Raw genomic sequence first — 27,597 nt, forward strand, 5'->3', positions numbered from 1 at the left:
GTAGATTATTCTCAGATTTGTAAGATTGAAACTGTTAACAATTGAGTCCTGACAGATATTTCCTATTGAAATATGATCTGGTTAATGTTTATGGCCAATAAATCAATTCCCATGTACCTCATAATTTAAATTCAAATATTCCCACACGAAAAAAAGACAGTAATAGCAACTGTATAACCTGCAAAATATAGATTTCCCATTTAAAAGCAGATCAGCATGAGGAATAGGCTCACTGCTAAACAGTAGATCACTGTTAAGTTATGCAATAACAAAGCCACAAGTATGTTGACAAGTGATCTTTTCCATCAAAACAGCATAAATGAAAACCAAGGAATTGTTCTATGCAACTTACTTTAGTATCTAGACTATCACTATGCTCTGGCATTCAGTTCAGATTTAATTGAATAGGTTTTTAAGTTGATTAAGCTATTTAACTGGCTAAATTAATGAAATCCAACCCACCGTGGACAATTCTATTGCTTTATTTACTTCCTTAAATTAGTCTGTTACTAGCGGAGTCTAAACTGTCACAAAGTATCTTTAATAAACCAGAACCAAATAGCAAAACATTGCTGAAAGCATTTTAACTAAATCATATAATGTTGCATTCAGAACGAATTTTCTGAAACTGGTAACTGAATAGCTCAACAATCTAATGCTAGTGCCTCTCTTTAGTCAGTATGGTACCAAAAAAGGAAATATGATCCTAAACAAAAGTGAACACTAGATAGATATCTATCAATTAGGAATGAAAAGGTTTAATAAAATGAAGTTAAGATATGTGGAAAAAGATATCATTATTTAATGAGAAAACAATTATTTTTCTGTGGTAATTGACTACAAACAGAAGCACGGATCAAAAATGCAGCTAAAACATACATTCCCAGCCTCACATTGCATGTTTTGTGAATTCATCAACCTGAAGCTGCTGACAAAATGGTATATTAGTGTTTTACACCAACTGCAGTTGTTTGACATTATACATCTAAGTATCAATCCCTGTAGCACACTATTGGTAACCGTCTTCAAAGCTGGCCTTTGTGACACTGACCACAACCCTGTGAGCGTAGCTGTTCAGCCAGTTTTCAGTCCTCCTCAGTGTCCACTTACCTAACTCATACTTCAGCAGTTTGTCTATGAGGATGTCGTGTGACAGCATCAAAAGCCTTGCTAAAATGTAAACAAAGAAGGTTCCCTGCTCTCTCCTAACCCACCAAGTCAGTAATCCCATGTAGGAGGCTTATCAGATACAGCTATTGCTCAGCTACGGTTACTTCCTAGTGACCTTCTTTTCCTTTATACAGTTTGGAAATTGTTTCCAGGATTACTTACTCCATCAGCTTCTCTGTGATTAAGGTGAGGATGCTCTGTCTTTGGTTTCCTTGATCTTCCATTGAAGACAGGAGACCTGTGTTTTCATGCAGTCCTCGGGAACCTCCCCTGACCACCACGACCTTTTAAACGTAAGCAAGAGTGACCTCCCAGTGACATCAGCTAGCTCCATCAGCATTCCTCTTTTACCAGAACAAATGGATTTTTGCATGTCCTGTTTGTTTAAATAGTCATAACTATGACCTCCACAGAGAGCAAGCCTTCCATCATCCAAGCTTTTCCATTGGTATCTGCAACTCCTGAAGGCAGATCTTGCCAATAAAGAGCAAGGTGAAGAATGCATTGGGTACCTCAGCCTTCAACATGTCCTTTTCCATCAGATCTGCCCCAGATTGCACCTGGAGAACTCATCTTCAATTAATGTCTGGACATTTCGTTCTCTATCCTCCTTTCCACATATTTCTGTATTTAAATAATCCCTGAAGAAAGTGTTAAAAGCAATTTTTTTATAATGATCTGCTGCCCTTCTGATTAAACTCACTGTAACGTATGCAAGACTGTGACATCACAATTGTTTTAGTCATACAGCTTCAGTTTGAATGATATTTTGCTTATTCAACTCAAAATTAAACTACTTGTTTTACCCATTTCACATCTGTCTCACATACTGAAGAAGAAATACAGAATGAAAGTGGAAAATGCAGGAAAGAATGGTATCGTGCAGCCAGAAGTGACTAATGGCATAATTTGGGAGCCAAACACTAAACATTTAAGGTATCATTACCTGGTAAAAGACATTTTTTCAATACTACAATGGTTTCACTTCAGACATTAAAAACAGCAATATCAAAGAAAGCTGAATTAGTACTGGAACTATTTTTTTTTCAGGGAGTGGAACTGTGCAAACTCAAACACATGGCCCAATTGACAGGTTAATAAATTTCGATAAAATAATCTCAAACATATTAAGAAAGTCAAATTGTTTAAAAGGATTACCTATGTCTGAACCTACAACATTATTTTTTTATACTGAGCACTATTGCAGTTATAAATTATTTTGAAATAATAACACTAGATACATCCTATGTTCACCACTTTATTTTATAAGAGCACTGGCATGTCAATTAATTATTCCAAGGAACTACACTAATTTTTATGTCACATTTGTCATGTCAAAACAACCTTCAAGAGAGACTGTCTTCTATAGAAAAGGAAAAAAATAGGCCTAGTTACTGACATTTCAATGAATTGCAATATTATTTATCTAATGATTAGAGACAATCTTTTTTATTTCAATGATGTAAATAACTGTAAGGTGGTATCACTTCTATTCTCATATCCGCATAAGAACTGAATAGCAGATTATCTTAAGGCATCAATAACTTTGTATTACTAACTGATTTTGGCTTGGTCAAAGAGAAAATTAAAGTAAGGTTTACTTTATAGGTCAGCACCTTCAATGACAGTAATAGAAAATACTGCAGTTCTAGAAAGACCTAGAAATTACCCAAGTTCCAAACATAGGACTTTTTGTTCTAGTATGCTTCAAAAATCAAATCATGAGAGACAGCAATTCATGTACTGTATCTGGAAAATTCTTAAAAGAGAACTCCTTAATGACAGCTTTCTTGTCAATAAACTAATAGAAAATAGGTAGCCCCAAGAGTTACATTTAACATTGTATGATCACGGCCTCCTTTTTCAGAATAGTCAAAAATTCTATTACAAACATGAAAAAAAATGAAACACAAAGAATTAGTACATGAAAGTATGAATGTAAGGATATATGAAATATTTAGCAATACTATTTAGATAATCTTATAGTTATTACAGTATAAAATGCATTTGGAAGCAAAATGGCAAAAGAATATTTTTAATCTCTGAATCCTACAGAAATCTTAGCTTCCCAATTGCCAGAAATATAGGAAAATACTAAAGCAAATATATAAAGCTTAGGCAATTCAGAATTTTCCAATAACGAAACCCTTGCAATAAAATGAACATTCTGAAGAATTACTTTCCAAAAATATAAATCTGGACATAAATCTCACAACCTGAAAATTCTATCTACCTCTTCAAAATTTCACCATCAAAGGCGGTCCTCTCTAAATAAAAGCAGGGTTGATTCACAACAATTGTGGATTCCCACACCTACCTTTCCCATACAAGTCACTTTAAAATCTTCAAGGGCGTATCAAGAATAGAGATACTGAGTACACAAATATAGCTCCAATGCACAAACAGCATTTTATACTTGTGTCTGATTAAATCCTACATTTATATGATGTAGATCTATTAGGTTGGGTCTTCAGTTTTTAATTAAGCAGAAAAACCTCTCACTGACATTCTTCACTCTTCTTGGCAGATAAATGTGCCGTAAATAACAGTATATGATCAAACAGTGAATACTGTACATTCAAGAATACTGTAAACTCATTCAAGAAGAATATCATGATCCAGTAGCATATAAATAGCAATTAGGTCCCCAAAACTTAATTAGATCTTGAAGTCATTCACACAACAATTACATTTAATGCTAAAACAGTATTCGTTATTTAAACCTCTTTCTTTACTCATTAAAAAACCTTTGTATTTTTAAACATCTTGTAATTTTATACAGCATTTCATTAACACTACATAAACTAACATTACCGTTTGTATTTGTTATTTTAGTCATGGCTGGTGTATTGAAAAAAGGAAGACACTACTACCAAAAAAAACCAGAGGCAGATGAAATGTTTGTTTCAGAATTGATATCTGGTCAATTATTTCAAACTTTGCTTTTCAATTTACGGATATTAAATTAAAAAAAATTGTTTCAACTTCTTACACAAAATTGTACTGTAACTGTTCTTACAACTAAATCAGTACAAGAATAGAATGTGTTTACATGAAATGGAAAATGCTGGAAACAAATTTATGTATCAACAGCAATAATTAAAAAAAAATTATGAGTAAACACTTAAAGTGATGCCACAACACATTATGCTGCTTGGCCATTCAGTAGGATGGATAGAGATACAGGCAAATAGACTATACAGAATTTTTGTCAAACTTCTTGTTTTCTATTGTCCTTTAATTTTCAATGACCTACTTCCTTCCTAGCCTTTTTCTTACATTTCCAAACACTTCAATGAATTTCCTAAACTTACATATTCTTATAGTTAAAAATAAGTAAATAAAATCAGGAATAAGTCTATTTTATTTTCACTTTTGCTCACCTTCCTGTCTTGTTCCTCATTCCTGAACATTTTCCAATGTTACATGCTATAACAATCCACAATCGTTTTTCTGACCTCTCAGTTTTTAGTTACTATCCTAGACAATTTTTTTCTCTTACAAAATTGGTAAAGTTCTAAGAAATGCAAAGTATCCTTTCAGATGTAAGTTTCACTTGAACTCTATCAAAAACACAGGAAGCAAAGAAACACTCATTACCATCATATTTGGTACAGTCCAAATACCTAATCTCTGCTTTTCTGGTTTGAATGAGAATGGGGATTTTTTTTGTTTTTTAAGTCATTAAACATGCAGTCCAATAGGTTAGGTCTGGATGAAATAGAAGCATTAAGCTGCAAAGCCAGGTATTCCAGTTTGCCCAGTAAGAACAACATTAGAAAGTAACTATTCTAAGGAATATCTCTGGTTTAGAAATAAAAACAAGCACCAATGCAACATACAGAAATCCAGCTATGTGGGAGAAGAGGCAGAGGGAGCTGAACAAAGTTAATGACTGCAGTTCTGGAAAGTAAATTACATCCTTACAGAAATTCTGAATGTAATCTACGTGATTTAGGAATATGTATTTGCCTTAATAAACACTGGATACTATTTCTTATGTAAGGTTAAAACATTTTCAACAACTCTGAAAATATCACAACTGTACCATATAAAACACCTCTCAGTAAAAACACCTTTAAAAGTTATCATCTATTAATTGAACACTGTAAAAGGTATGTTGCTGTATTTTTAAATTTCTTCTTTCTATACATTACCTATTATTTCTCTATCAGATTTTAAACTTTTTCTAGGTTATAAAATTCTAATTTTCCTAAATTTTTCAAACTCTCCTAGCTCTCCAGCTGGGGCAGAAGTAGCTACCTTACTGAATAAATACCTCCTGTAGTGCACAAAATTAGTCAGCAATCCACAAATGCTAGTCAAACATTTTTCAGTAGATATACTCAAACTAGATCACACTTCAAAATAATTTTTAAGTTTTAAATTACAAGTTAAGTTTTCATTACAAACATGATAAGAATTCAGAATGTTGCTCAGACCAGCACTTAAATTCAAATTACAGAACTCAATTTTCAAAAACAATCCCTTAAAAGCACCTTGTTCTATTGAATATTTCCAAAATAGCTCTCTGTCACCATAGTAATATGCTTTTCAGTAAGAATTCTAGTGTTAAATGAGGAAGAAACTCTTTAGGGTGAGGGTGGTGGGACACTGGAACAGGTTGCCCAGAGAGGTTGTGGCTGCCCTGTCCCTGGAAGTGTTCAAGGCCAGGCCGATAAGGCCCTGAGCAATCTGGTCTAATAGGAGGTGTCCCTTCCCACAGCAGGGGGTTGGACTAGATGACCTTTAAGGTCCCTTCCAAACTCTTAAAATTCTGTGATTCTATGAAAACAGGTAAGATGGAAAATACTGCCTACACAAGTAGACCAAAGAGCGAGGTCCACTTAAAAGAAAAGCTTTTTTCAGAAATAAGTTTTTTAAATTCCTGTGACAAAACATTACTGATTATTATCTGAACATACTGAAATGTCAAAATCCAGTGAAACTTCTCAAGTCTGTAACATCTAATTCTTTACATTTTTTTTCTTCTATACTGTGTAGCCCTTAAGGGTTGTCCCTTTTATCAGTATATAAAGACATACCTTTTGTATTCTTAGAACAGCTTTCCTCTATTCAGAAAAAAAAAATGGTGTCATCTTAACGGAATATCACAAGTCACAAATAACTAACTTGGGCTTTACTATAGTGACAATTCAATAACATTCCAAAAGCAGACACAGGAACTGAAGAGGAGTGTTTATCTAGTGTCAATCTACATCTTTATTCAACAACCAGTGTTTTCAGTGTTTTAATTTTCAGCTGTTAGCCAGGTCAAAAACTGAAATGTAACCATCCAAAATCACAACTATTACTATTTTGTAAGATAATTTCTGTCTCTGATCCCAAGTCATCTGCTTACCAAACATATAACAGGTCTTGAAAATACGAAATACTAATAGATTACTGACATAAAATAAACTTGTCTGGCAGTTACTCAGTTTTATTCATTACTCTTTTTACAATATCTTCACAAGATATTTCCAAACTTTTCTAAACAATACATATACCTGCATAGCTAAGGACTTCTGTGAAGGTCCAGTACAGATCAATTTATAAAAGAAGTTGAGATTTTAAAGCAATTTAGAGTGGTTACTAATACCCCTTTTCCTTAACAACTCATTCAGTGTTTCTTTGTTTTCTCCGATGTTTGAAACTACTAGACTTTGAAGTCATTAATTCTAAACAGCTTTGTCAGGGTTTCAGTACCACAATTTTCAAAATTACCTTCATTTTGCAAAGAGGTTCGCCACTTTGAGAAACAGAATCTCCCTAAATTCAACACTAGTTTATTATGAAAAGAAAACCATGACAACTGTTTGTACTCTTGCTTTATTATTACATCCGGCCCGGTCACTATTGGAAATTCAATCTATTATTGTTGCTAGGAGCCTGTTGCTATGCAACCTAAAAGGGTTATGCAGCGCTTTCAGTCTGAGAAGCCTTGAAAACACCACAGGTCTCCTATGGCTCTAAATAGTTTATTTAAATAGATTAACACTCTCCTCAATCAACCCCCAATTCCAGGCATATGCTTAAAAAAAGTCACAATAACAGATCTGAACACTGTAAACAAACAAAACCAGAAAAAATTACACAGAAGCAATATATCTGACTTATACGGCATCCTACAGTAAAGCAAACAACATTTCCCCTAATCTCTCATTTAGGTTAGGAAAGTTAAGAGTCTGTAAACTCCAAACACCTCAAAGTTTAACTTTCATATACTTACAAGGTAGTATAATGGAATTGCTCACGTGCTCTGCAAAGTTATTTTATAATAAACTTTTGACAGATCGATACACTAAGTTTCATATTCTAGATCACTGAGTGAGACTTTGGGGGAAAAAGAAAGGCCTAAAATTAACTTTAAAACGGCAGAATAATACTTGATATTTATACTCTATATCAAAAGATGTCCAATAAGCCTGTAAGCTGGTTCCAAGATTTGCAGTCAAACTGAGTTCTCCCTTTTTGTGCCTTTGTCACTGTTACACATTATGCAATTGATATTAGACACCTATGTAGATCTCTGCAGATTCATTTCTTTCAGCAATACTTTTGCAAATCTGCTGGAGAATGGCTAAGAAATAACCCACAAAAGAGCTGATTACTGTGGCTTTTCATTCTAATAATCTGAGGCTGTTCCAGTCTGCACCAAAGAACAAGTTGTTCTACAGCACCAGAATTAAGAAAGCTGCATTTCTTCCAGCTTGGTCCTTTAAATGGATCCATACTACAACAAACTAGCACGGACTGACTGACTCTCCAGGATGCTGGGAGTGCAAAATGAGTTGCAACTGCCTCTTCTTCAGTGGTAGTACCCATTTTTGCTTACAAACAGATTATTTTGTTGGCATCTGTTTTTCTGAAACTTCTAACCCTCTTTTGAATAAGGTGGACAGATATACCAGAAAAGACCCAAACCAAACCTGTTTCCCTAAGAGTACTAATTTAAGAAAGAAACACACTCTCCCAAAAGTTATTGGAAATGTTAAGAATGATTGGCGATACAACAGACTTAACAGCCAGCACCACAAAATGGACTACAGTACTCAGGTAACAAAATGCTAGGATTTATCCTTCCCAAAATGCTTTGTACTACTTAGTGGCTGATATTTTCTAGAGAAAACTTGAAAACAATGAAAAATATGAACACTGTTCTGAAGACAAAAATCTCAGAGCGCTGTGGGTAAAATAGCAAGTATCAGCAAAATGCGTTCATGAATTCAGAGTCTTCTAACTCGAACTTTGCTGCTTCTCCAGAATTTAAAAGTTGCAGAATTTTCTTCTGAAGCAAAACTAAACTTTCTACCTGTGTTAGAGTAACAGTCAAACCACAAAGGACTTGCCTTATCCCCTGTAATTGAGGGATTTAGCCTAGAACAGTTAACAGCTGCTAATCTAGCAGGGTCTACAACCAAGTACCAGAATCAAACACCTTCCATTGACTTCTACAGCCAAACTCATAAAAAAAGAATTGTTGTGTATAATCACCATTGCTAGATTGCTTTTTATAATTCTATAAAGAAAAGATCACTGCAATATTAAGTTATCCTCGTGGTTGTGAGCTCAAAGATGACAGGCTGCTTGGACAACAGCTAGATATAGCTAGAGGTACAGCTAGAACAATACAGTATGTTATGCTATAAATTACCTACGGGTTTATAATTAAAACTAGGTATTGATTATCTGAGCTGTTTTACAGCCAAAATTTCATTAGAGCTTGTTAAGTACTTTGGTATTGTCCAAGAACTTAATAGAGACAAGAAAGATTTTGACAGAGACAGTAGATCCAAAGCTATGTTCATCTACCATTTTTCCTTAAATTATCTTCTGTAAGTATGACATTTGCTTTAATGTCATTGAGGCAAATGAAACTTGACATAAGTGTTTTCTTTACACAAAACAGAATAAGGTCTTGATGTTTTTCAATCTGGTGAGACACTCTGTTGTCTTCACTGACAGTTTAATAAAAGAAATTTGACCAGAATCTGGCTATAATGAGCTTAAGGGCACGCTTAGGATTCCTCCATCCTTTATCATAGAAGATAACTCAGAACTGGCCATTCGAGGAAGCTAAAAAAGCTGAATGTTCCCTTGGTTTTAGGAGACTGTTTCACATTACTAAGATGATTTAAGAAGGTAACTTTTTTCCCATAATTCTAGAATCCCGTTCTTAGGATTCTTCTTAGGATTCTTAGGATTCATTACCTCCACAATTACACCAGATCAAATGCATGTACGACTGTTCCCCTGAGTTCCCTGAAACATCAAGAACAAATGCACCCCATCACCAAAAACTGCAAACGCTTCAAGATCTCATTTTAAGATATCCTTGGAGCATTCCACTTCTCAATATGTGGGGCTATTTTCCCCAGAGTCTGGGGATTTACCTGTTCTCAGGTAGCTGGTAAAAGAAACAGATTCTGAATTTCTCAATACGAGTTCTTTCCAGTTACATCAAACAAGTTCTTTCCAATTGCATCAAATAATGTTCCACAGAATATATTTTTTAAGGTTCAATTTTGTATACACTGCCATGAAGCAGGCTGAAGAACCCTGAGAGAAAGCAAGACGTTAGGAAACAGGAAAGCAAAGTGGCTGCTGGCAAAGAAAGATCAGGCAGTCCCTGAAAGCAGACCTCAGTACCTTAGGCTATCCCTACAACCAGCTGGGTATATATTAGCAGTGTGTGATATTTAGCAGCCTTCTCACACCTCACAGTCTCAGGTAAACTGTTAAATATTAAACCGCATGTCAGCCAGGCATCCAACATGGAACAGGAAAGAAAACCCAAAAAACAGTAGATACTGAGCTGCAGAGCTTAATAACTAAAAACAAGTGCAAAAAGTATTCTATAATCAAATATATAGTAAAATATAATTGTAATCGCAAAATATATGCAAGCAGATATCACTGTCATCAATGATAATATAATAAGGCAGCAAAAAAGGACAATCATAAACTGCAAAGGAAGAAAAAACTGCTAACATAAATGAAGATTTAAAGAGTGGCATATACTTTAATTTGAAAGAAAAAAAAGAAATATTTAGAAATTTAGAAACATTCGGAAATTTGGAAACACATTTGTAAAATCCACCTTATTTTAAAATACCACTTTATGTCCTGAAGACATCCTTCACTCTGCCCCATCATCTGAATTTTAAGTATCTTTGAAATCTGCTTCTTTGCTTTGTATCCATATATTTGAAGTACAGTAACTATAGATTTAAAGTACAGTAACTGTAACGACGTGACTAATATTTCACTATATTTATTGCTTTTCTTTTTATGTAAGAAATTTATTCTCAAGAGCAAATTCAGCAACAGCAATCCTACAGGAAATACACGAAAAATTATGTTGGAAGAAATGACAAAGAAACAACCTCACTCTACAAAAATTATTTTACCAAACACGCTTGAAATTTACTATTACACCTGAAAACATTATTTAGATATTGATTTTAACCTCCTTTGGTTTTCTGTGTGACTTTTTCCAATACACTGGCTTTCACAAGCACATATTTATTCAAGAAAATATCAAAATCAAAATGTTGATTTTGATGTCTCATGGAATGATTAAATGCATTTTTATATTCAAAATATATACAAATCCATACACACAAAATTAAACAAAAAAAAATTCTGTAAGCCAAACATACAGAAAAACTACCACCTGGCTTTTTGTTCACCTTGTAGTAGAAGACAGTTCCAAACACGGCATTCTGTTCTGCTTTTCCAACCTAACAGTACTGACCACTTTAAAAGACAGTGATACAAGCCACAGCTTATACTTCTTGGATAGATATCAATATTTTTATTTTTGTTTCATGTGTGATTTAGAACAAACCACTTCAACTTATATTTTTAGCTTACAGGCATATATTTATAAACAATATTCTAAAATTATTAAATCCTCCTTACTTATCAGTACACTTCTCTTAAAGAAACCGCTCTCTAAGCTCTTAGCTAAGATTGACTTCAGAAAGCATGTGAAAATACGAAATCGCAAAATGAATATATGCATAATATTTCTTATTAGCTAGGTTTATCTAGCATGGGGTCTTTTGCCCTCAAAGAAAAACCACTGAGATAGAAAAAATATAAAGTACCATGTAAAACCCAAATGCAGTGAAGAATAACGAAAAACATCAGCAGATAGAAATGGGAATAAAAAAAAAAAGGGGGGGGAACTCCATTAATTATAAAAAAAATAATTTCATTAATCAAGCTGGTACTGTACAATAGGAAATACTTAGCAAATCTCAATGTTTACCGTAATTGTACTTACAATACAAATGGAATATTAAGAATGGCACAGCTGGATCCAGGGCACGTTTGTTTCTTTGTTGGCTTCTAAGGTTACAAGACATTCCTAACAAATTTTCATACTACCTGACGAAAAGCTTCATGCTCAGGAAGTTTAAGTAATATTACTTTCAAAAATGGCTTAATGAAAGGTAATGGTAACTCATTTTTATAATTACTTGGTAAGATTTGTTTTATTAGGTTCCAACCTACTGCCCTGATAGAGAATAAAAAATCAATTCAAATATAAAGAACATTCAGTGACAATATTTATTCACGATTTATTTCACGAACAGCAGAAACTGAATTTGATTTCTGAGTCTTAAAATAAAGCCATATGACTATGTAACATACCATTGCATTGTCTTCCATAATTGCTAAGTAACAGGAAAATAACATCAAATAGATATCATTGGCTATCTCATTTACAGTATAGGAACGTAAAAATCTAAATTGTGAGACATGAAACACCAACACAGAGTACTATTTATATAATTTTTGAGATATGCTGACATTTATTCCATTTGTTTTCCTTATGGTAGCTCTTTGTTTTGCTCAGCAAGATTTATAGCACTTTAATTTCTTAACATTCATTTTAATCATTGACTTGTAAAAGTCAGATGAGACTTGACAGGAACATTCTAAAAGACACAGACAGAGGTACTTGGAGAAGGTACTAACCATGTTATAGTGTTAGATCTTTTAGGACACTTAAAGTTTCACTGTGCATTCACTTATTTAGTTCTACCAGAAAAAGGACTTTCCTTGGAAAAGATTCCTGGAAACATTATGGAAATCCTGCATTCCTTGTCCACTTAAAATCTCAAATTTGACAGAGGTAACTTTAGCAAATTATGAATAAAATAAAAACTCAGGTCTCAGCAATCTATTTGCTTATCCATGCCTTAATCATTCAATTCAACTCAGTTTATTAACGAATATGAAACATTTGAATTTATATAAAGGGATTACTTTCTAATACTGCCTTGAATATCAAAACTATATCATAATTAGTAATGTATACGTATGTTTTTGCTTATCCCTCAAGCAGTGCTAAACAAGAGTAAGAGATACAATAATTTTGCTATGGATTTTGATATCTGAATGACACACCATGATCAAACCTCAGCCAAAACAAACAAAACACCCCCAAACAGAACCACTTTGATCAATAGAAGTATTGATTATGAAACTATTTTTCTGACTTTACCAATAGCAGCTACTGCGATATGCACCTCCTTAGACCCTTGCTCTTGATCTCCATTTTTCATTTTATATTTGCAGCTATATGATAAAGCAAACATTTTTTTTAAACAAACATCTCTTTATAGAGCCTCAAAAACAATCATCCTTGCTTCCCAAATTCTTTTTTGGACCCAATTCAATTCTTATCAAAATGAGCAGGGATATAGGTGTGTTATAGGAAAATATTTTAGACATAACAAAGAAACCCCTCTTCAGATTCCTGGCTTTTATATATCTTGAACACCACTTACAAATCACCAGGCAGTTAGCCAAATACAGAATGTTTCACCAAAACCCCTGTATTTGTTTCACCAAAGACAGGAAATTATCCAATTTATTTCAAAAGTCTAAATAATTTCCAATAAAAATGGTGTTTACAGTTTTTCCTCTTTTCATTTATTTTTCTCTTTTGCTGCAACAAAAAAACTGCAAATGCAGTCAGTTGCAACAGAACTGGCCAACAAGAAGACAAACTAGATCCAATCTAGGAACTTCCACTGTAGAGCAAGAATCACAAGTAAAACCATAGCATAGCTTGGGCTGATACGGATTTCATGAGCTCCCAAGTCCAACTTACTTTTCAAAGCAGACTCAGACTTGGCATCAGACCAGCTCCTCAGGGCTTTATCCTATCAAAGCTGGAAAATCTCCAAAGGCAGAGATGGGAAAACTTCAACGCATTGCTGGGTTGTCCTCATGGGGAAAAGTATTTTCCTTAACTCCAGTCTCGTGTTTCAACTAAGAAACATTGTCTCTCATCCTTCAATGATGCACTTCTGTGAAAAGCCTCGCTCCATCTTCTTGATGACCTCCTTATATTTGGGAACTAGGTATTAGGGAAGGCTGCTGTTAGGATCCCTGAAATTTTTCTTCTCCAGACTGAACAAGCCCAGGTCCTTCAGTGCCTCTTTGGAGACCTGTGTGCTCTAGTTCCTGACTGTCTTAGTGGGCCTCTGCTGAACTTACTCCAGTTTACCAACATCGTTCCCACTGCCACAGGAGAGTGAGGGTGAACACGAAATTAGAAGTGGACATAAATGTTGCCTAATAAATGCAGAGAGAGATGGGATAAGCATTTCCCTCTATTTCCTGCCTATACTCGTGTTCATACAGCCCAAGAGACACTTTGGATCCTCCCTACAGCCAAGGCACACTGCTGCGTATGTTCAAGGTCTCATCCAGCCTGTAGCCCCAGCCACCGTCCCCAGCCGGTAGTCTGCAGACTAACAGTTATGGGTCTGTGAAGCCCTAGAGAGCTGCACAGCACTGGTACTCCTCTCCATTTTGGCCAGTATATTACTGTAGAAGTAGGTTAAAAGTGTCTTTTTTTCAGTGACTGCTTTTGCTCTAGATTTCACTAAGTAGCACAAAATTACTGTGTTCATAACAGACAATGTGTATGTTTGCTGTAAGAAAAGATGTGCTTTCTAACACCCTGTGAAGGACAGTTAACAGACTATTCCAGAAAATATACTCAATACAGAAATGACATACCAGTCAGGGATGTGAAAACCACCAGTTTTACCTACTGCCCTAAAACGTGTAACTCCATTTGACAAGGCTGAACCACCTAGGTTATCATACAACGTCCTGCTAGATGATTGTTATTCCTGGGAAATTATCTGCCACATTTCTTTCACTCTCCAAGAGAATAAAAGCCCAATGAGCCAAATACAAATAAACCACAAACTGCCCACCATACTGCACTGAGTACCCTAAGCATCTTCTGTTCCTTTACTAAACAGAACCATTTCCATACCAGCAGGTTAAATGTTGTAATGAGAGTACATAAAAAGCTTTTGAATCAGTATGTGAAAGGCAGGAACACTTCATATGAAATGAACATATTTTTAAAAACAAAATATAAATATTAGTCAATGAGAGCAGATCACTGGGAGTTCAGAAGCACAGCTATAAAACAAAGTTACATTTGTGACCAGGCAGCTTGTTTTATGGAGATGACACAGCTAATTTTTATTAGTGGACCTAACATATTATGAATCAACATCTCAATCTCCACTATTAACACCCAATTACATCTTGGCCATTTTTAATGGTCAAACCTTGTTATGCTGCCTGCCATTCCTACACTACAGACTCTGGGATAAGAACTACAGCATTTCTGATCAAAACTTTCCACACACACACCTCCCTTCCTCTATCACAGATTACCAAAACAGAACTTCCATTTTCCTATCTGCCACATAGATCTGTTTTCCTCCCTTGGACACTATATCTTTTCCCATATAATAAAATGTGGGAAGAAAATGTTATACTTTTAGAAAATATTAGTATTTCAACTTGAAATCAAGCAGTGGGAACCCTTAAAAGGAAATCTTCCACCTGCAAAGTAATCCTAAAACTCCTCATCTCGGTTGCCTGAAATATGCTTGTGATTAACTTGCAACTTGTGATTTGAGGCCACATGAAGAATCTGTCTGCATTAGGTCAAGAAAGTTGGTCACTGCATTGAAGTCATGACCCTGCATCTAGCTTTTCCCTTAAATCAAGAAATGTCAGTTTCTTCAGGATTCAATAAGAAATAAATACTAAAGTAAGGACAAGCAGTAGAAGATACTGAACACCTTCAAACCTGTTAACCTTCCTGTTAAAGACAGGAAACTTGACTTAGTGGCTCATATCAGGATCATGGCAGGTAATTTTAATACCTGAAATTTAAATCTTAGTAGGATCTGACTCCACAAACAACTTTAGATATAATACACTACTGAAATCTGGATATCCCAGACCACACAAGTTCATAAGGTTATACTGTTTAACTACTAACTACTTAAACAACAGCATTAAAAAACCCACCACACCAAACAGATGCAACTGAACCAGCATAAACTCACAACTTTTAAAACACTAGCATGATAACTTATGCTATTGCTTTGTAGGACAAACTCTAATTCTCAGTCTACTAAAAATAAACGTTTCCTCAGTTTGACAAAAGTGTGCTAACAAAGGGTGCTTCACTCACAAAACCTAAATTTTGTAAACCAGCCCAAGGTTTGCAAAATCCTAAGCCTTTTTCATCTCCACATTACCACAGACTCAGTGCACCAAATCTCTACATGTTTACCTGCCCACTATTGTCCCTTGCAACACCTGTCAGGACTGTGCTCCTTACAGTACAAAAGAGTCTCAGAACTGGAGAAAACCTGAGCAACTGAGGACAACCATCAGTCAGAAAAGACCTGAAAAAGAGACAGCACCATGAAGAGCTGTGCTTTTATCTTAAGTCATTCACTCTTGCCTCACTTCAAAACCCAGTATCTGAGCACAAAAGTATTTCCACAAAATAAGGGAATGGAATCTACGTTTCTGTGCTACTTACCTCCATTTACAATTAAATAATAATTACATTATGTTAAATCTATGGTTTAATACTAAGCATGTTTTGCTCCTTAAAACAACAGAAGAGCTTCCACAACTTTCAAAAACTCCAACAAATAATCTTCCTAGAAGTCACAGGGAATTGCTATTACTATTACACAGAACCAACTCTGAGGAACTAAAAACATACTAGATTCTACATCTGTCTGTTTACTAAATTTGACAGGAAAACAATACAATGAATGTAGAAGAGTTACTTATCAACTCCTTTGCAAACTGCAACTCAGATGAAGTGGTTTAACACAGAGTGGATAAAACAAAACAGGTTTTAAAACGGTGATTATAAAATAACTTTTTCTAAAAAATACTTTCAAAAGCAGGTATGGGTTTTCAATTAAAGCAAGTAGTTCTAAGGTAAAGTTTTTTCTTTACTGTATCTTCCAAATTTGCTGAGATACAAAGTAATTAACACTGAATCACAATAATAAACACAGTATATAAAACCTTAACTAGAAAGGCAAATTAATAATCCTTTGTGTATAGCCACATAATGGAAGAACCACAGTATGCATATCATCAGCAAATATGGGAAGGAGGAAACATTCTTCCTGCATTAAATCTCTAACTCTGTTGTCTCTCTTCTCAAGCCACAGAACAATAAAGAGGTAAGAATACAGCACATATCTTATTGGAATAAAAAGTTAGGGTTTTAGACAGACAATCATGAATACTTTTTGCAGCAGTTAAATAAAAAATGAATCTTTATATTTATGAGACATTTAACATATGAAAGAAATCCTAACCTTTATCACTGCTTCCAATGGCAAGAGAACTATAGTTATTTTGCTATTTTTCCTTTCACCTACCAATACTGAGTAGAACTTAGTCCTCCTTAGTAAATACTAGTCACTTTTTGCAGTTCAACTCTCTTAGACTTGCCTGTCAATTTCACGCTCAGCTGTTTGCAATGAAGAATGCTACCATGAGACAAGGAAGAAAAAGCTCAGGTGATAGAAACTAGTTTTGTTTAGATGAAGCTACACAGTCCAACAGCAACGTTTTAAAATGCTTTATGGATTATCTGCAACAGATCACAACCAAAAGACTAAAGTTCAAATTGACAACCCTGGTCATCTAACCCATGCGCAAGTAAACCCTTCAGAAATCCTGTAAACATCCAATATCACTGTCAGATTACAGGAGATACATAAGCAAGACTGCTCTCCCTTCTCCCCGCCCCAGATTCAGGCACATTTGGGGAGGGGAGTGGGGAGAGAAAACCAGACTAAAGTTATTAGAGAAACAATATACAATGCATCACCTGAAAATTCAGCAAACATGAACTAGGTCATTGGAGCCAAAAATGTATTTCTGAATTTCAGCTCCACAGAAGCATAATAAATAGCCTCTATAGCCTTAATAACTGTCTTGTAAGCAGTTCTGGCTCAGAATCCTATTACACATTTCCAATTCTTTGCAAGGGAAGTATGGTTAACAGCACAGAAAAAAAAAGTTACCACACACACCTCCACACATAAAAACCAAACAAACAACAAACAAACCCAACCAAAACAAAACACAACCAAAAAAACCCCAAAACCACAAATCCAGAACACCTTAACTGAGATAGAATAATCTGACTCAATGGCAGCTGCAAAGTGACATACTACACATTTTAACATATTTGCTTGTTTCTGTTTCTACTTTGCGATGTTCTGTGATTTAACTACACTGAGTTTAAGCGCTCAGAAAGCATCCCTGAAGTGGTATATAAGAGAAAGCACTGTTAGATTAATTATAATGAGGTAGTAAAACAGAAGACAGAATCCATTTACTTGGTAGACAAACAGTAAACACAGCTTTGAGTCATTAGTTGTAGAGGCAGCATCCAAAGCCTGAACAAAATCTAAATCCATGGCTCTTGCCTTATTAGAAATCAGACTTCAATAAGAAGAAAATGAAACAACTAAATACATTGTTTAATCAGAGATGGTCTAAGAAGCTGAGATACAGTCAATGTACCGGGTCATGGGTGAATGAAATGACCTGTAAAAATAGTGTTAAATATGTTTTTTTCTCTCTTTAATGAATGAATAAAAGTCATAAATATTACAAGTATACTAAAATTCAGTTACTGATATACATTTGACATTCTCAGAGCATTGCTATGGATGTCATCCAAGAATTTAAACAAGACCGATTAGAAATAAGATAGGTATTTACACAGGAAGTCTGAATTGCTAGAAATTAAACTTCCCAGTCTCATTAAAATTTATATTGTAAACCAGGAAATTTCTTTATCAAACAGAACTTACATATAGTCTAACCACCGCTTCTGGATTTTAGGCCACTAAAACTGGAGTCAGGGGACCAAAACCAAACAACTTGCCATTGTGGAACACGAAAAACAACTAAAGGTAGTGTGCAAAAATCAAGCAATTTAAGGTGTACTACCCAAACTCCAGCCTGTACATTTTCACATGTTTCCAAAGGGAAATTACACTATCCATGACACATAAAAAAACCAATATTACCTTATTAATCTTACAGTATGTGATAAAAAAATTGGTATTACTAAACTACAGAAGTTACTACAACTAAATTCTAATCTCTGAGGTCCTTATATCCACAGAGAAATTTTTAAAATAAAACATAGTGGTACTTGTAAATTTCTAGAGGTTGGGGCTGTTTGGGGTTTGGTTTGGTTTTTGTTTGTTTGTTTGTTTGTTTTGTTTTGAGTGGTAGGGGGTTGGTGGTTTTCTTTCCCAGAACTAATGATTGATGGAGAAAAATATCCTGTCTCTTTTGCAATTCAGGAGTATGCAGGTATGGTTCAACCTCAGTTTCTTCCAGGAAGAGTTGCAGTGAAAAAGAAAGAAAGAAAGAAAATCTATACGCAGCAATGCATTTTTTAAAAAGGGTTCAGGTATAAATGAACAAGTTACATAAAATGTGAATATGAACTTATAAATGAAAAATATAACATACAATTAAAGTCATCCAAAATGCATACGTCTCTCAGGCAAGTTCATGCAGTACTTCAATAAGTATACACTGTTTGAGCTATATGTGATAAAGACATAATTTACATACAAATCTTTGTTCTCTTTCAATGAACAGAGATTGTATTTTAAGTGTGTGTGTATATCTACACACAGAGACATAATTAGATATGGAGCAGCCAATATCATCTATGATTTTTAGCATAATATTGTCAACACATTAAGTTTGCTATATTGCACTGCACAGAGGAAAGTGGGAAAATTTCAGTAAGGTTTATTCAAATCTCATATGCATTATCAATGTATTTCAATGAAAGAATTTTTAGGATTTGCTTTCGGTTTTGTATTTCAAATAGCATAGCACCCTCTGGTGCATCTACTTGAAAGAAAACAACTAACAATAAACACCAGTCATTGTTACAAAAAAGACAACATTAAAAAAAGAAAAAGGAAACCCTTAGAAACAAAAATGCCAAAGAATTATCAGAAAACAAACTTCTTTTTCATGCTTTCTTATTAAAATCTTTTGTAAGTGAGGAAATTTTAAGTGCTGAATAAAAAAAATTTAAGAGAAAGAAAACTGCAGGTGTGCTAATACAGAAGGGTGCCAGAAAAAAATTCTAAAAAAGACAGAAGTTTGAAGCTAACTCTGTGTTCTTAATAATAGGTCATTTTTATTAAAAAATATTCTAAAGTGGAATATTATTTAAGTAAAAAAAGGTAAATAAGTTAATGAAACAAAATGTTACACCAAGCAACATATCTGCTCTTGGACTTGCAAGAATGACAATTATTAGGACTATACCTATCCACATGCTCAAAACCTGCTAAATTTCACACCCAAATCATCTCTTTTCAAAGTCCAATGAGAAAAGAATTTAAAAAATGATGCTTATACTGCATGGAACAGTTCATACTCTGATATGACATTTTAACTATTAAAACACAAACTCTGACATGACCCTACAAACTATTAAATACACCTAGTCACTAGGAAAATAATCTCTTACAAAAGTACATTTTGCTAATCACAGAAGTGGAGATCACCATCTGCTTCAGGCAGTTCTTTTGTAAACCTCTGGAAGACTCAACACAAGGCAAAAGAAATGAAAGTGACACCTGTTTAAATCAGCCATCTGTCTCTAACAAACTAGATTTAGCCAAATCAGTGTATGCACTGATCCTTAAATTTCCAAAATATGGGTACAATAGCATCTGTGAGAAAAGAGAAGTATTGTTACAATTGACAACAAACTGTAGGCAAAATACATAAATAATAAATTTGTGACTAAAGAAAAAAATTTCTTAAACGTTAGTCTATTCATTTTAAAAGCCTCACTAATTTTTTCAGCCCTAATTCTTAATAAAAAAATAAGCATTTTCATTGATAATTTCAAAACATTCTGCTTTTTTGTTCTAACACATTCATTTGACAGGGAGTTTGATTTTGAAATGGAACTCCCACTACGTGCATATTACATTTCCACTGAAAGCTTATTTTTTATTCTGTTTGTATTTGTAAGGCATTCACAACATGTCTTTTCAACTGAAAATTATTTTTAAAAAGTATTTTAATAGTCAGATGTATTTTTTAAAGCCTATTCATTTTTTAAGCATTCCTCTTGACACTTACCTGCAGATGGTAAGCTTTTGGAGACTGTAGGTAAAAATAAAACTAATAGAGAATTTTTTAAGAGCGAAGAAAGCCTCTCAAAATAAAGCATGAAAATCAGAAACACTAGGTAGAACACTAAAAAGAACTGCAATGACAAAGCCTTCCTTCTCAATATAAAGTTTAGTAAATGGAAAGAAACTGCAATATTTATTTCTGTAGGCAGTTTTGTGATTAACAAACTACCCTATCAGGCAGGAACAAGAAATGGGATAGCGCTAACAAAGCTGAACCTAATTATCAAATAAAGCACCGTGACTTTGAACTCTTTAATGGCATTGCACCTTTGATTCCCATTTCATTTACCTACACTACATTACTGAAAGGGTTTCTCCACAGTAGCACAATGCAGGTTTAGCTCACTAGTAACACAACAGAGCGTAAAATCCTGACTGGCTCATTTGGATACACTGAAAAAACATTAGGTAGTTACACCACATAAGTCATGAAAACCTATGTGTTAAAAAAAAAATAATCACAAGCCAACTGATTTTCAAACACTGGTTAGCATCACAAACACCAACTATTTTGTTAGCTGTGGGCATTAGGGAATCAGAATGCATAATGAGGATCTCATCTGTGGTCGTTACACTATCTCAGTGATAATAAGGAGTCAGTACTTTTCTCAGATACCTAAAGTATTATTTTCCAAATTGCAGTCACTGGCTAAAGAAAATGGAGCTAAACAGTACTACAAAGGTTGCTGGTTTTAGACAAAATCATGTGCTTTTAATATAATTTTTAAGACCTGTACGCCTCCTCACAGAGTTAAAACAGAAAGTTTGTCTCACAGACACACACACACTTTCCCTTGCTACCCAGCAGCCTGGATACATATTCTGCAAAGAGATTTCAATACCCAGGGAATGACCCAATCCTAAGTAGTATTCTGTCCCACTCCAAGAGGACTGTTCAAGAAAGATATGGTGGATATGGTGCAGAGCTGACATCCTCTCTTTTCAACAACAGTAGGTGCCAGAAATTATTTAAAAACCAATGAACCAAGAAAATAATAACAAATGTATCAAGATTTAAGTATGCCATATAACTGATACCATCCTAAAACTCGCACTAAAAATTATTAATGTCTTTAACATATTTGACAGTAGGACCTAGAAAATCAGCATGCAGTGGTTTAATCTTTGAGTAAAATAATAAAATAATGATGACATAAAGACTTTTGATCATTCGTCAAAATAATTTATTTCCTAACTAATTGTAGGCCCATGAAATGTACATTAAAAAGAAAAGACAGATCTAATGTGCCTTACCTCAAGAAATATTAGTATCAACAATGCACTAACTACTTAGCAGATTTTTGTAGTCGATACTCGCTTTAAAAAATTGCCACATTTGTTGGTAGTTCCAATGTGAGACAAAATAAGCATCTTGTAGCTGAAACTGTAATGAGAAATCCTGCATTTTACACAGGGTTCTAAAGATAAAAAAATGGAAAACATGCATATACAATTAAAATGTAGGTTTTAGATTAAAAACAAGAATATAATTTTCTTCTAATTATTTTACTATATAAATAAGTTACCACTTCAAAAGTAAAAAAGCTTGCCAAAACAACACATGATTTGACAAGTCAAAGGGGAGAGTGCAACTAGATATGGAGATGTTAAGAAAATTTCACTGCCATAAAAGATGCCTAAAATTCAGTTCATCCAAAGAATTCAAAAAGTATAATGCAGTATGATTTGACATTACTGACAACACAAATCTTTAGATCCTAATAAGCAATCACAAAAAGGATGAAGAAAACAAGCATTTTGGATTGAAAATACAAAGCAAACCATTCTCATTAATAATACGATTTCTGTTACATCTCGAGAGGTAAAAAGCTGCCTCTTCCCTCTTTTCCAAACACTACTGAAACACAACAGCAATAGCAAAATCACAGAGACTTTGTTTTAATACTATTTCTTATTTTCTCCTTTCTTTGATCCTCCGCACTGAAACTTGCAGTCAGGATCTTGAATTGCCATCATTGTGGAGAGTTTAAGGAAACTGAAATGGATTCTCTCCACATGAACGTAACTCGTGCAATACACTAGACCTACACATGCACAGTTCCATACTACACTGGCAGCATGAAAGCACTATTTAAAAAACAATTCCCTGCAAAAGGAGTGCAATAAGAAAAAAAACAACCTGCTACTCCGTGTGTGTATGAGTGGGGGTATGAATAAACAAAAACGCACTTCACAATACAAAGAAAATGTAGCCTGCACTAAAATAAACAGCAACACTAATTATGAATAAAAGAAAAAATTCATACAGAAAGCACCAAAAAAAAAAAAAAAGAGAAGCTGATATGATCGACAGTAGGAGACTATCTTTAAAAGATACAGCAAGTTCACAAAAACCTGCAACATTTAGTAGTCACATTAAATCAGAACAAGGCCCCTGTACGTGAAAGGGGAAAAACAACCCCTGCTCTTGCTGTGCTACAGGATCCGTCTCCGGCTGCATCTTTCCTCCCAACCTCAGCTGGCTTTTTTTCGGGTTTAAAGCCAACAGCATTCGCCTGCGGCCGATTTCTCCATCTCTCGACCCGTACGATCGAGAGACCCGAGCCGGACGCACACCCACCGCATCCTAGCGATTGTCCCAGAGGTCCCGCAGCATCGCCCAGCCTGTGCTGCCGCTCACCCGCGCGGGGCCGGCCCCGCTCCCCGCCCCGGCACCCTCGGCCGTGCCCGCACCCCGCTCCCACCCCGCGCCTCGCTCCCGGGGCCGGGGGAGACAGGGGGGGAGGCCGGGGGTGCCCCGCGCGCCCCGCGAGCACGGGAGAGCCGCGAGGGCGCATCCCGGGCCTGGATGCCGCGCGGAGGAGGACGAGGAGGAAGAGAAGGAGAAGGGAGGGCCGGGGAGCGCCCGCCGAGCGCATTCACCTGTGCCGGGGCGGGCTGCGGCGGCGCTCCCGCTGTCGCTGCTGGTGCTGGCGGCGGCTGCGGTTGTTGTTGTTGTTGTTGTGGTGGGTGACGGTGAGGCGGGGGGTGCGGAGCAGCGGCAGGAGGAGGAGGAGCAGGAGCGGGCGCGGAGCGGCTGTTGTTGATGGGTAACAGTCGCCAGGACTACGGTGACTATGGCGCTCGACTCACAAGGCAACGGTTGCTATAACTCACAAAAGGGAGAGCGGGCGCGGAGGGAGGGACCGGCAGGCGGACGGAGGGAGGCGGGGGCGGCGGCGCGGCCGCGCGCCCCGGAAGGGGCGGAGTCTGCGGTAACGGCCGGCGCGCGCGGGCATGGGCGGTGCCCCCCCTCCCGCCCGGCCCGGGGGGCGCGCGCCCACCCGGCTCTGTGCTCGCGCGGGGGTGGGCGCGTGGGAGTGCGGCGGGAGGGCAGAGGGGAGCGTAGCGGCGGCGCGAGGCCCGCGCGGGGGCCGCTGACGCCACTTCCGGTGGAGGCCTGGCGGGAGGGGCCTGGCGGCGCAGTCCCGCCCGTCGCAAGATGGCGGAGGCATATACGCTCGCTCTCCGCCTGCGGGCCCATGCTGCCATCTTCCAGGGGCGAGAGGAGGAGGAGGAGGAGGAGGAGAGCGAAGGGGAGGGGGAACGGGTCGCCGGCGATAGGCGGCGGTGGTGGAAGGGGGAATGCGGCCGCCGCTGCGCCTGTCCCGCCGGTCGCCGGGCTTCTGCGGGGGGCCCAGTTAAGGCCCCGGCGTGCCCAGTGGCCCCTCTCGGCTCACGTGGCCTTTGCGACCTGAGTGCGGGCGATGGGGCCGCGGGTGCCCTGCTGGCACAGAGTCACAGGATCAACTGAGTTGGGAAAGACCTCTGAGATCAGCGAGTCCGACGTGTTACCGAACACCACCGTGTTAATTAGACCATGGCGCTGAGTGCCACATCCAGTCTTTCTTTAAACACCGCCAGGGAGGTTACCGCTTGGGTGTGGTAGCCGACTGCGTTCCTGACAGGCTGTATCTGCTTGTTCCAGGTGTATACAGAATTTTTAGGTTGAGAGGGACCTCTAGTCCAACCTCCCTGCCAAGGAAGGGTCACCTAGAACAGGTGACACAGGAACACGGCTGGGTGGGTTTTGAATGTCACTAGAGAGGGAGACTGTAGAACCTCTCTGGGCAGCCTGTTCCAGAACTCTGCCACCTTCAATGTATACATTAAGAAATTCTTGTCTATGTTGAGGTGAAGTATACTTGGGGGATAGGAGACCTTGAGGCTGTTTGTGTACACAGTGCCCCCACATCTAGTGGCTACAGCTTTATACCTCTAGTTCCAGTGCATCCCTGTCTGCAACCCTTTACTACGCAGCAGAGTATCTCTGAAGCTCTATACACAGCTGCTGCAGTCAGTGCAGCCACTAATGCTTGCCTGTAATCCATGTAAACCATGGCATTCCCTCATGACTGTTCCTTGTGTACTGGTCTGTATCCTCAAATATTCCACCAACACGTTTTACCCGTCTTGACATCTTTCTCATACCTTTTGCTACAAGAACCTGACATTTGTGTGGCACGCCCTGCAACTACCCCACTTCACATGTCCCTACAGGAACAAACTGAAATTGCTTTTACCTACCACAGAAGCATTGTCAAAACGTTGATCGATTTACTCTGATTTCCAGGACCCTGTGTAACCGTTATAGCTGTAAAAACTATTTACTAGAAAATAATGGAGAAAGATATTAAGTATGTAGGAACAACAGCTTAACCGACAGAGATTTAAGTCTATAACACAACAATCTTGAATTAATAAAACTTGCATCACTAGCCTTTTCAATCAGAAACATTAAAATGGGACACAGGTATGAACAATCTAATAACAATATATAGCAATGCATTTAATTGATTTGATAGTAAAAGGTACTTTTATAAGCATCTTTCATTCTATCTATCCAGCAAATACGGTTATGCTTATTTAGCTGGTATTCTAGTACATGGAAACGTTTAAGGATTTGTGTTTTCATTGAATTTTAAATTTCATATGAACAAGGTAAAAGACCTAAAAGGGGTGTTGGACACTGAGTAATTTTACCAGAAAAATTGCCAGAGTGATGTGACCCAGTTCCCTGGTAAAAGCTTTAGCAACATTCATGTCATCCATGTTGCTAAAGAAAGCATTGACTTAAAGTGTTTTACTTCTGGATGTCTTTTCTGTTGTGTCAGTTGTCACTTCCATGGTTATGTTCTTGGCAAGATGAGCAGGGTGAGGTGTGGTAAATGCCATAATGTTGCAGGATTAAAACCACTGGGCGGTTAATTTTTTTACTCAAATCATGAAACTTATGTGTCTGTATGTGTGGAAAGAACAAATCAAGGTCTTGGCAGAAATTTAAAATATAGACTTACAAATATCAGTAAACATTTTCCTGGAGCGAGTATATTTGCAAAATATTTTAGTCTATACCAGCATTTCAGTCTATAAATACATGATCAATTGCTGTGTCAAAGGGAAGTAGCTAATTTTGTTACAGGAAAATTATTTAATCATTTCAATGTTCTGATGTTTCCATCTATAAAATTATTTTGCAGAGGTACCCAGGATCTAATGGAAATTCTTTCAAATAATTTCAAATAAATCTCTACAGATTTTTGTTTCAACATTTTATCAATTTGATCTTGATCAAAGAACACGTCTCATCTTAATTTTTTGAGAGATTATCTCCTTTTTTTTGAATTTGTCAACATGGAAAGATAATCACTAAAATATTCAGTCACTTCATAGAACTTTTGTAACAGCATTAAACAACCTGCCAAATTGAAATATGAAAGCACTATTGATTAAAAGTGGTTGTATTGCTAAAAGCTTTGTGGTTTATATTTAGATACAGAATATGCTGCATATCTCAATTAATTTTATACCTTCTTATATGGATAAGGAATAATCAGAATATAATCAAAGTTTTTCCCCAGTGGACTAACAGAGGGCTGGAACAGAAGTTGGTCGTGGACTGCAAAAATTATTGCTTTTTGTTGTCAGAATCAAAACTTTTAACACCTCTGGAAAAAAGAACTGGCATCATATGCAGGAATTTCTACTGCAATTTCTGATGTTGAGAATGGTAGTGGAAGAAAGACTATTCCAATGGATAACTTTTTTTCTGATACTGGATTTATAATGCTTTAAGTTTTTGTTTTTCAACAGTTACATGGATATTTCTTAAAAAGTCATAATTAGCTGTCTAGGAATTTCAAACAACATTTCCCTTTTTTAAATTTATTTTGTTAGGTCCACTTCAGAGGTTGCTTGCATTTCCCAGTGGTTTTTAGATACACTCTGTCATTTGTAGCATATCTGAAATATACCATAATGCATTCCTGTCAGCCATGTTGTACACGACACAGTAGCTATATATCTTACGAAACAGTACAAAAGACAACACAAAATACTGAAGTAAAGTGTGTGAAAGCAATCAAACTGATTGGGTACATCAAATCCAGTATTTTTACTGGTCCAGATGGTATGAGTTAATGCCTAGAGAAGTGCAAGAGCAAGCATATATGTGCATTTTACTTGTTTAACTTTGCCACCCTGTGACCGTTTTCAGCTTACTGATTTTCTGAACCCTGTATGATTAGTCTTTTTTTGTAAACATCAGAGAATCTTTTCCTAGAATTTGTCCAAGCACACCGTAAACATATGTATAAGTATCATTTTTTGCAGCATCTTTCACAAAATCTTTTGTCAAGAAGACCCAACTGTCTGGCAGATTTTATACAAAGAAACAAGCCCTTTTGCATTCTTGGAAGTCTAGTCCCATTAATTTCTGTGATTTTCATTCCTTTGAGTGCTCATAATGAGAGGGAAAAAGGCGAAGGAGATATGTACAGATGTTCGTGTTAAGGGATAGGCAACTTAGTGCAGATCTAGACGCTGCAATGTCTGATTGCTT

At 36.5% G+C, this 27,597-nt stretch overlaps 1 protein-coding gene across 4 annotated transcripts in view; it reads right to left on the bottom strand.

Annotated features, from left to right (window-relative positions):
- The window catches only part of RFX3 (regulatory factor X3), a 106,659-nt gene extending 82,727 nt beyond the window's left edge, over positions 1-23,932 (bottom strand). For 3 of the 4 annotated variants that reach the window (XM_027634701.1, XM_027634699.1, XM_027634702.1), the window contains exon 1: positions 23,640-23,932. The gene's annotated coding sequence lies outside the window, so the exon portion shown is untranslated. Of the gene's footprint in view, positions 1-1,332; positions 1,445-23,639 lie in introns of those variants that run through there. The other variant, XM_027634700.1, reaches the window with a different exon arrangement.
- Between the last annotated feature and the right edge of the window lie 3,665 nt (positions 23,933-27,597).

Source organism: Corapipo altera, unplaced genomic scaffold (genome assembly GCF_003945725.1).
Source record: "Corapipo altera isolate COAL_440 unplaced genomic scaffold, ASM394572v1 61411, whole genome shotgun sequence".
NCBI classification, from domain to species: Eukaryota; Metazoa; Chordata; class Aves; order Passeriformes; family Pipridae; genus Corapipo; species Corapipo altera.